The 11,896-nt window shown below is 39.0% G+C and overlaps 1 pseudogene; it reads left to right on the forward strand.

Moving 5' to 3' along the window:
- Nucleotides 1-2,634: 2,634 nt before the first annotated feature.
- Nucleotides 2,635-2,710, forward strand: LOC142847477 (small nucleolar RNA U3; annotated as a pseudogene).
- Nucleotides 2,711-11,896: the final 9,186 nt, after the last annotated feature.

An 11,896-nucleotide genomic window follows, 5' to 3' on the forward strand; every position in this document is an offset into this window, starting at 1 on the left:
CCCGATCCCTCATTATCATGTTCACCTCCCATTCCCTCAATATCTGACCCTCACCTCTACAATGTCTCCCCAAAATGACCTCCCACAACAAAATTAATTTAAAACAAATGAACAATACCATCTCTCTCCTCTGTCTTTCCCATCTCTTTAATGCTTCCTTATTTGTTGTAAGACGAGCTTGGCACTGAGAGTGTCACACAGTAGACCCTTTTTGTCCAATCAGGACACTGGCAAATGTTCATTGCAATGAGTCATTGTCCTGGTTCAAGGCCTCTGGCAAATACATCATCATCACTGGACCCTCACTGAAACTCCCCTTGGATATCCTGCTGTTACCCGAGTCATGTGGATCCTGCCACTGTCATTCCTCAGGACCTTCATGCACTCCAGCAGGTGATAGATGGGGTAGATGTTAGGGTGGGGCAACCCAAGACCCAGTATGTGGGTCTGAGTGGCAGATAAGCTTATCAGTCCAGACCACTGGGCCCATCCCTCTCAGGCAAGGGGCAGAATCAGCTTTCTTAGGCCAATGCCATCGGGACCAGCTCTCCTATGTTCATGGTGAGGGGTGGAACTATCTCTGTGGGTCCAGATTTTAAATGAGGGTGGGGCTCTCTTGCTTGTAGAGTCCATCAAGGGCAGGATCAGCTCTCCCAAGGCCAGTGAGAGGCAGACTGGACCAGCAAGACCCTTGGATTTCAACACACATGATTCCTATGGCCCCCTGTGGCAACACAGGCCAAGAACATCAACATAGACCGCAGCTGCAGCAGGAATATGGACCCAGACATGGTCCTGGGCAGGAGCTCAGGCCTGAACATCACTATAACCCTGTCTGCAGCAGCACAGGTCTCCCAGATCCATATGGCTCCAGTGACAGAAAGGCCCTTGAACACCAACACGGTCTCAGGTATCTGACCAGACCCCAGGCATCCACACAGCCTCAGAAGCCATGGACATCAACTCAGACCTTGGCTACTGCAGGGCAATGGACCCAGACATGCCTCAGCAGCAGCCCAGGCTTGGACATCACCCTGGTCCCAGATGGCATGCAGGCCACGCACATCAGCCTGTTCCTCAACATCCTCACGTTTTCAGATCTACCTCTTTCCACAGGACGTGAACCATTCTTTTTCTTTCTCCCTCATTCTCCTCCATATATTTGCTTATCATAGTGGCACCTACTCACCCGGCACCATCAGGGCTCTAATGACCCAGACTGGCCACTGGGTGTCTTTTACCCACATGAGCCCAGTATTACCAGGAGTGTCTGTGGATATCTTCAACCAGGCCCGACTGTGAGGACCCAGGCTGGCCTATGGGTGTCTTTCATCTGCCCGAGCCCAGTGCCACCAGGTGGGCCTGTGGACACATTTGTTACTTCTTATTTTAGATTCTGTCTAGGACAGAGTGCTTAGATTGTGAGCCTGTGACCACTATTGAAGATGAACAGGACCCAATATATCTCAGTCTCTTTAGAGTCTCTTTGACTCTAAAGCAGAGATCAAGAAATAAATAAACAAAAGAGCTTTTCCACGAATTCCCATCTACATTTTTCCAGAGCTCTTACATTTCTCTCCACTGTTGTAATTGGAGCGGCGGGGCTGCATTCCCGCACCCAGCTGCCTGCACAGCTAGCTTTACCCGAAATAATTACATGGAAACTGTATTCTTTTAACACTGCTTGGCCCATTTCTATCTAGCCTCTTCTAGGCTAATTCTGATATCCCGATCAACTCATCTCTAACAAACTGTGTAGCTCCGGTCTTACCGGGAAGATTCTAGCCTATGTCCATCCTGGGTCGGAGCTTCATCGCGTGTGCCTCAGAGAGAGGGGAGCATGGCATCTCTGCTCCAGAGCAGAGCTGTCAAGTCTGAGCTCACTTTCTCTTCCTCACAGTATTCTGTTTACTCCACCCACCTATGTTTTAACCTATGAGGGCCAAGCAGTTTCTTTATTGCTTAACCAATGAAATCAACAGATTGATATATGACACTCCCATATCACTCCACTTGACATCTTTTTACAAATGTGGTTCATGAGCCCTTGCACCTCGCTCCCTAAGAAGCTGCTCCCATAGTTAAGCCAGTGTTTCTGATGATTTATATTCTCCCTGAGTATTTTAAAAATCTTGCCTTCAAGAATTAAGCAAATTGAGTGCCTTTGGGGGCGATTTCCTGTGTGATCCTAGAATGACTTTTGCCGAGAAAGTATAAAAAAATTTAATTAAGATGGAATTTCCAGCTATGACTTTTTTATCTGATTTTCATTAAATTCAATAAAATTATTTGACCCTTGCTTATCTGAGGATTTATTTCTTCCTGTGCAGTAGGCTGACATCAAGTATCTTGCCATGATCTTTAAGTTGATGAAGGTAAAGCATGCTGTTTTTCCCAGCCTCTACCCAAAATTGGCATTAGTTCAGTTCCTCATGTCACTGGCAAGTTCTGAATCCTGTGCTACAATTATATTCTGGCTCACCTCTCTAACAGAGGTTCTAGAGAGTTGAATTTCTTGAGAAATCAGGTTGGGTCTTCTATCTTATCTATCTTTAATTTATCTATATTCACTAAGTATGTCTTAATCTTTATAGTCTTGGTTTGGGGTTCTCTTTATAAGTGCATAGTCCCCCAAAGACTATACTTTCAGGGATCATTTCTATAGTTCGTTACAAGATAATTTTCTTCAGTGGGTAGTGTCTTTTTCTGAAGTGCCTGGCCTCTATTTCTTTTTCTTCATGGACTTTTCTAATTTACAATGTGTGTGTGTGTGTGTATGAGAGAGAGAGATTTCATTTCCATATTTATTTACTTTGTCTCCATTAGACACTCTGTTAAGTACTAAGTTAAGTACTCAGGAGGTCATTAACATGAGAATTTTTATATGTTAAGTTTCCACATAAAAAGTTACAGCCTCACATAATGGACAGAGCAACATGAACTGAACATAAGAGTATACATTCTGTAGTGAAAAGCCAGGGTTTGACAATTCAAGAACAGCTGAGTACAGCCAATCACAGGCAACCAAATGATCAGACCATGCTCCAGTGAGGAAAATACCTATTGTGTATGGCCAAGTCAGGCAGGTTCTTAGCTCTGAGACATGGGGTGACTCCATACTTTCTCTGTACTAGCACCCTGGCCACTGTTAAGTGCAACTATGAACCTCTTGTTTTGAGTTCTTCCTTTTTCATGATGCTTTTGATTAAATAAATATTCTCAAATTTATTTACCTATTTGCATATTGTAGTTTTCTCTTTTGTTTAGTATATTTTAACTTAAAATATAATTACATCACCAGCCCATTTCCCTCTCCTCCCAGGTCCTTCCTTGCCCTCCTGCCACATACGCCACTCACTTCTCAAATTGATAGTTTCTTTTTAATTCATTTTTACTGTTTGATTATTATTGTTACACAAATACACAGATGCAGCATGGTTGAGTCCATTTTTGTTGTTGATGTGTACATAATTTCAGGACTAACCACTTGGTTAAAAAATTAGGAGGTCCATCCTTAGGAGAGGTTAATTTTTTCTCTCTCTCAGCTTTCATTAGTTGCCTGTAGTTCTTTGATGAGGGGTGGGACTCTGTGGGATTTTTTTCTCTTCTTCATTAGCATGTCTATTGATATTGCCACTGTTTAGGTCTTCTTTAGGCAGTCATTTATAGAAAACACAGTCTCAAATCAGACTTCCTGGTCATCTGCCTCTTAAAATCTTTCTGTCTCCTCTTCCAGAATGTTTCCTGAACCTTAGGGTCAGTAGTTGTGATGCAGATGTACCATTTGGGGCTAGGTTACCCACAATCCTTTGATCACTGCATTGTGTCCATTGTGTTTTTCTTTAATGTGATGTGGGAGTGTCATATATCAATCTGCTGATTTCATTGGTTAAGCAATAAAGAAACTGCTTGGCCCTCATAGGTTAAAACATAGGTGGGTGGAGTAAACAGAACAGAATGCTGGGAGAAAGAAGCTGAGTCAAGTAGTCGCCATGATTCTCCCACTCCAGGCAGGCGCAGGTTAAGATCATTCCTGGTAAGCTAGCTTGTGGGCTAAACAGATTATTAGAAATGGGCTAGTCCAGGTGCGAGAGTTAGCCGAGAAAAGGCTAGATATAATGGGCCAAGCGGTGTTTAAAAGAATACAGTTTCCATGTAATTATTTCAGGTAAAGCTAGCTGTGCAGGCGGCGGGGTGCTGGGGATGCAGCCCCACTGCTCCTATTTCAACATTAATGGTTCCCATTGATTGTAAAGAGAAGCTGTTTTGAGTGTGAGGGCTTTAGAGTAGAGTTATCCTCATCTAGTAAAGTATTGGTAGGAGGTTTTCTTCTAAGATCCATGAGTTTTCTAGCACTGGATAGTTGGGTATATTTCTAGAACCAGGCATAATTCCTTTTTTTCTCTTTTTGAGCAGGCCTTAATTAGACAGCTCTTCATTACCACCAGGTTTCATATTTAAGAATATCTTGATATTCTTGTCACTGCTACAGTTCATAGGCATTGAGGATGGATAGGACTATTGACTGATTCCCTTCCTGTGAAGCTTGCATAGCAATTCTTGTTACTATGGAAGCGAGACCATAAGAAGGAATCTTTCAGGTTAGATCCAGCTTGAATCATCTTTGTCCCGTATCATAAACCTGTGGTGTCTTCAACAACAGGGACTTATCTTCTTCCTCAAGAAGGAAACCAAGGGCAAAAGTATATATTATTATGAGAGCCACTTGGATCACCCAGACTAACAATTCATAAATAGACTAATAAGAACACTAACTATTTACCAATGTGTAAATGTGCTACATTTTCTTTACCCATTCTTCGGTTAAGGGGAATCTAGGTTGTTTCCAGGTTCTGGCTATTACAAATAATTCTGCTATAAATATAGTTGAACAAATGCTTTTGCAGTATGATTGAGCATCCTTTGGGTATATGTCCACCTGTGGTGTTTCTAGATCATGAGGTAAGATGATATCCAATTTTCTGGGATACTGCAATATTGATTTCAAAAGTGGTTGTACAAGTTTTCATTCTTATCAGCAATTGATGAGTGTACCCCTTACTCAACATCCTCTCCAGCATAAGCTGTCATTTGTAATTTTGATCTTAGCCATTCTGACAGGCGTAAGATGGTATCTCAGAGTTGTTTTGATTTGCATTTCCCTGATAGCTAAGCATTTTGAACATTTCCTTAAGTATCTTTTGGCCATTTGAGATTTTTCTGTTTAGAATTCTCTATTTAGTTCAGTAGCCCAATTTTTATTTGGTTTATTTAGAATTTGAATGTAATTTATTGAGATCTTTATAGATTTTGGAGATCAGTCCTTTGTTTGATGTGGGGTTGGTGAAGATCTTTTCCCATTCAGTAGGCTGCCTTTTTGTTTTATTGACTGTGTCCTCTGCTTTTCAGAAGCTTCTCAGTTTCCAGAGGTCCCATTTATTTGTTGTTGCTCTCAGTGTCTGTGTTACTGGGATTATATTTAGGAAGTAGTCTCTTGTGCCCATGCATTGAAGACTACTTCCCACTTTCGCACATCGGGTCTCGTGTGGTTGGATTTATACGAAGGTCTTTAATGCATTTCTACTTGAGTTTGGTGCACAGCGATAGATATGGATGTGTTTTCATTCTACATGTTGATGTCTAGTTATGCCAGCACCATTTGCTGAAGATTCTTTTTTCCATCGTATAATTTTAGCTTGTCAAAAATCAGGTGTTCATAGGTGTGTGGATTAATATCCAGGCTTTTGATTCAGTTCCATTGGTCAACCTCTCTGTTTTTATGCCAATACCTAGCTGTTTTCATTACTATAGCTCTGTAATAGAGTTTGAACTCAGGAATTGTGATGCCTCCAGAAGTTTCTTTATTGTATAGGATTGTTTTGGCTATCATGGCATTTTTGTTTTTTCACATGAAGTTGAAAAACCTGTTCTTTCAAGGTCTGTGAAGAATTGTGTTGGGATTTTGATGGGATATTGAAACTATAGATTGCTGTTGGTAGGATTGCCATTTTTACTATGTTGATCCTACTTATCCAAAAGCATGGGAGATCTTTCCATTTTCTGGTATCTTATTCAATTTCTTTCTTCAAAGACTTAAAGTTTCTGTCAAATAGATCTTTAACTTCTTTGGTTCGTGTTACCCCAAGATATTTTTTTGTTATTTGTGGCTATTGTGAAAGGTGATGTTTCTCTGATTTCCCTCTCAGCTTCTTTATCATTTGTGCATAGGAGGGCTATTAATTTTTTTTGGGATTTGATCTTGTATCCTGCCACATCACTGAAGGTATTTATCAGCTGTAAGCTTTAAGAGTTGTCTGGTAGAGTTTTGGGGGTCACTTATATACACTATTATATCATCTGCATATAATGAAAGTTTGACTTTTTCCTTTCCAATTTGAATGCCCTTTATCTCCTGTTGCTAGGGGAGGGAAGCTTGTTCATCCTAGGTACCTGGCTAGCTTAGCCCTGAAATAACCACACAGAAATTGTATTCATTGAAACACTGCTTGGCCCATTAGCTCTAACTTCTTATTTGCTAACTCTTACATCTTAGTTTAACCCATTTCTATTAATCTGTGTATCGCCATGTGGCAGTGGCTTATCAGGTAAAATTCCCAGCATCTGTCTCTGGTGGCTCCATGGTATTCCTTTGACTCTGCTTTCTTCCTCCCAGAATTCAGTTCTGTCTTCCCTGCCTACCTAAGTTCTTCCCTATCAGGCCAAGGGAGTTTCTTTATTTATTAACCAATATAAGTAACACATAGAAAGAAGGACCTCCTATACCATTTTCCCTTTTATGTTTAAACAAAAAGGAAGGCTTTAACATAGTAAAATTCTAGCAAGAATTACAAGTATAATATTTATATCTACTTTATCTTTTATCATTACAAAAGAAAACTGTAACTATAACTATAAATTCTTCAACTCCATCAAAGACTCCAGAAGGATATAATATTATTTAAGAAAACCAGAAGTGAATTATAAACAACTTCCAAAACTCTAGAATTGACAGTGACATCTTGCTGCGTGGATACTCACCCAAAGTTATTCTGTACCATTTGGGCATCCATCTTCAGCCTATAGGCCTATAGTGTTTAGCAGACTTTTCCTTGAAGCAGGAAATTTCAAACACAGTTCAGTCACTTTCTTCTGCATCCTGCAAAATGTCTCACAGACTCTTTCATGAAGCAGGAACCTTGAAGGATCATCTCACTTTTAGGCAAGTTCATCAGTCATTGCTCTGTGGGTCATGCATGTCCAGTTTATGCAACAGTCCAGGCAAGAGCAGTCTCTTGCCCAAATGGCTAACCAATTCCATAAGGAGCCTCTTTGATGCCTATCTCCCTCTTGAAGTAGATTGGTGCTGCCAAGAGCAGATGTGTCTCATTGCCATGAAAAGTCCTAAATTCTTAAACATTTTAAATGCCATATTCTTAAGGTCTTTGAAAAATTTGAAGAATACCTATCCAACTGAAATATATCTCTATACATCTAGAAAATCTAAATAACATGACTACAAGCTGGACTATTATAGATGATTGTCTATTATCTTACATTTCTTAGTTATATATTACATTTTTAAATGAGCTACACAAGCACAATACCTTAATCAATATCAGAAATATATATACATAAAATGAAATTGATCTTAATTTGTATCAATAAACCAGGATCCATTCCAATGTAAATCTCTATATTATATATCCCTTTAAGTGTAAAGGGTGTGTATGGCAACCTTTCAGGACACCTTGGTCCATGAAACCATATTCACTTGGAAGCAATCCACAGGTTCTCATCTTCTGTGAAAATAAAAGAAGAACCTCTTTTCCCAAGCAGCATGTCCTTAGACCCAAATTCTGAAATTGAGATACCTTTACAATATACATGCTGGTTTAGCTTAACAGCCCATACAATGGAATGTCTCTCTGTATTTCGCTCCTTCACAGTCAAAAAAATTCAAAGAAAATACAATAATATACATAATCCAGACTCTGGGAATTTTTCATCTTTATGTGGCTTATTTTTCTTTACTCCTTTTAATCTATGACTATCTGTACTTGGTCTCTATAAAGACTTTACCCCCCCCCATCCTTTTTTTTTTAAAGCATTAACTTTATTTTATGACTCTCTTGTTCTTCTCTCTCCCAAGCCCACATACATTTATCCAACACTGTGACCCATTTATAGGTCTTTTATGTCTGAATCTGTCCTATTGTGTATCTGTAATTCTTTACTGTCCAGGAGCACTTCTTAAAATGCTAAGCTCTTCTTAAAACTTAAGCTGCTCCATTACTAGGTCAAATATGATAAATCACTGCTTGCTCCACCCAGCCCAGCATGGTGGAGCCACTTACACCTCTGAGCCCCCCCCCCCAACTATTGCCCCACTTCCAGGCACTCAGGTGGTCCACTTTGCCACCAAGGAAGCCATAGCACATTGCTCACAATCCCGGTCCAAATGCTCTGTCTTCCCAAAGAGCCAGAGGTGCACTGGCAGCACAGCCTAGGAAGCCTGCATTTCAAAACCACTGCTATTTTTCTGCTGCTGCTGAGTCAGGAAAATCTCTTTTAAAGGAGCTGTAGCACGATGCCAGCAAACAGCAAGGAGTTGTGTTAAACTGTATTTTTGTGTCTAGAATTCCTTTTCAAACTCTCTCAGGTTTTTAGTGAATTTAGCTAGCTCATGTTGGAGCACCAGTTGTTGCAGGGGGAGGACTGCTTATTCATCTCAGCTGCCCAGCTAGCTCAGCCCCAAAAGAACAATACAGAAATTGTATTCATTAAAAATCTCCTTTTGTCATCTTATTGTTACTGCTAAAACTTCAAGAACATGTTGAAGAGATAAGGAGAGTGTGGACACTCTTGTCTTGTTTCTGATTTTAGTGGAATTGCTTTGAGTTTCTCTCCATTTAATTTGACGTTGGCTGTCGGCTTGCTGTACCTTGCTTTTATTATATTTGGATATGTTCCTTGTATCCATGATCTCTCCAAGGCCTGTATCATGAAGGGGTGTTGGATTTTGTCAAATGCTTTTTAAGTATCTAATGAAATGATCATATTTTTTTCAGTTTATTTATATGATGGATTACACTGATAGATTTTTGGTGTGGGACAATGGTCTATATTCTGTCAAATATATTTTAAATAAATACTAACTGGCCAGTAGCAGGCAGGAAGTATAGGTGGGACAATCAGATAAGAAATGGAGGAGGATCAGAGAGAACAGTAGAATTCTGGGAAGAAGGAAGTCCTAGTCTGCAGTTGTGACACAGCCACAGAAGAAGCAAGATGAGACTGACTCACCAAATAAGGTACTGAGCCACATGGCTAACATAGACAAGAATAATGGGTTAATATAAGTTATACTAGTTAATAAGAAGCCTGAACTAATGGGCCAATCAGTTTATGATTACTGTAGGCTTCTGTGTGATTTCTTTGGAACTTAACGATTGAGGGAACCAGGAAGGACAGCAACCCTGACAACAGATTTTTGTATGTTGACCCAGCACTACATCTCTGGGATGAAGCCAACTTGATCATGGTGCATGATTTTTTGATGTGTTCTTGGATTCACTTTGCCAGTATTTTATTAAGTATTTTTGCATCCATGTTCGTCAGGGAGATTGGTCTGTAATTCTCTTTCTGATTGTGTGGTTTTGGTATCAGGGTAACTGTAGCCTCATAAAAAAGAGTTTGGCAATGTCTCTTCTCTTTCTATTATGTGGAACACATAGAGGAGTATAGGTATTAGCTCTTCTTGGAAGTTCTGATAGAATTCTGCACTAAAACTATCTGGCCCTGGGCTTTTTTTCTTTTCTTTTCTTTTTTTTTTTTTGGTTGGGAGGTTTTTGATGACAACTTTTATTTCCTTGTAGTTTATAGTCTATTTAAATTGCTCTCCTGGTTTTGATTTAATTTTGGTATATGGTATCTATCTAAAAAGTTGTCCATTTCTTTTACATTTTCCAATTTTGTGGAGTACAGGTTTTTGTAGTAAGACCTAATTATTCTCCAAATTTCCTCAGCATCTGTAGTTATCTTTCCCTTTTCATTTCTGATTTTGTTAATTTGGATATTCTCTCTGCCTTTTGATTAGTTTGGATAAGGGTTTGTCTATCTTGTTGATTTTTATCAAAGAACCAACTCTTTGTTTTATTAATGTTTTATATTGTTTTCTTTGGTAATTGTTTCTATATTGCTGATTTCAGCCCTCAATTTGATTATTTCCTGTCTTCTACCCATTCTGGGTGAGTCTGCTTCATTTTGTTCTAGAGCTTTCAGCTGTGCTGTTAAGTTACTAATGTGAGCTTTCTCCATTTTCTTTATGTGGGCACTTAGTGCTATGAACTTTCCTCTTAGCACTGCTTTCATGGTGTCCCATAGGTTTCTATACGTTGTGCCTTCATTTTTGTTGAATTCAAGGAAGTCTTCAATTTCTTTTTTTATTTCTTCCTTGACCTAGGGGTGGTTCAGTAGTTCACTGTTCAATTTCCATGAGTTTGTAGGCTTTCTGAGAGTAGTATTGTTGTTAAATTCTAACTTTAATCCATGGTGATCTGATAAGACACAGGGTTAAACCAATTTTTTTTTTTTTGTATCTGTGGAGATTTTCTTTGTTACTGAGTATGTGACCAATTTTAGAGAAGGTTGTAAGAGGTGCTGAGAGGAAGGTATATTCTTTTGTGTTTGAGTGGAATGTTCTACAGATATTTGTTAAGTCCATTTGATTAATGACATATGTTAGTTTTTTTATTCCTCTGTTGAGTCTATGTCTGGCTGACCTATCCATTGGTGAGAATAGAGTGTTGAAGTCTCCTACTATTAGTGTGTGGGGTTTGATGTGTGATTTAAGTTTGAGTAATGTTTCTCTTACATATGTAGATGTTCTTGTATTAGGGGCATAGGTGTTCAGGATAGAGACTGCATCTTGATGAATTGTTCCTGTTATGAGTATAAAGTGTCCTTCATCTCTTTTGACTGATTTCAGTTTGAAATCATTTTTTTTTAGATACTAAGATAGCTACATCTGCTTATTTCTTAGGTCTATTTGATTGGAAAACCTTTTCCCAACCCTTTACTTTAGATAGTGTCTGTCTTTGAGGTTGAGGTGCATTTATTGTACACAGCAGAAGGCTGGATCCTGTTTCTGTATTTATTCTTTTAGGCTGGGTCTTTTTATAAGTGAATTGAGTCCATTCACATAAATCAATATTAATAACCAGTGGTTGTTAATTCCAGTTATTTTTTGGTAGTAGTGTTTGTGTGTTTCCCTTCTTTGGGTTATACTGATTGGTAGTTATTAGATGCCTATGTTTCTGTGGGTGCAGTTAGCTTCCTTGGATTAGGGTTTTCCTTCTAGTACTTTCTGTAAGGCTGGGTTTGTGGATATGTATTGTTTAAATCTGTTTTTGTTATGGAATATCTTGTTTCCTCCATTGATGGTGAATGAAAGCTTTGCTGGGTATAGTAGTCTGGGCTTGCATCCATGGTCTCTTAGTGTCTACAGCACATCTATCCAGGACCTTCTGATTTCCAGGGTTTCCATTGAGAAGTTGGCTATATTGTGATGGGTTTACCTTTATATATTACTTGACCTTTTTCCTTTGCAGTTCTTAGTATTCTTTCTTTATTCTGTATGTTTTGTGTTTTGATTATTATATAGTGGGGGATTTTTTTTGATTCAGTCTATTATTTGTTCTGTAAGCTTATTGTACCTTCATAGGGATATTCTTCTTTAGGTTGGAAAATTTTTCTTCTATGATTTTGTTTAATATATTTTCTGTGCCTTTTAGCTGGAGTTCTTCTTCTACCCCTATATTTCTTAGGTTTGGTCTTTTCATGGTGTCCCATATTTCCTGGATGTTTTGTGTTAAGAATTGGTTGGATTTAATGTTTT

The sequence above is a fragment of the Microtus pennsylvanicus genome, chromosome 3, assembly GCF_037038515.1.
Source record: "Microtus pennsylvanicus isolate mMicPen1 chromosome 3, mMicPen1.hap1, whole genome shotgun sequence".
NCBI lineage: Eukaryota > Metazoa > Chordata > Mammalia > Rodentia > Cricetidae > Microtus > Microtus pennsylvanicus.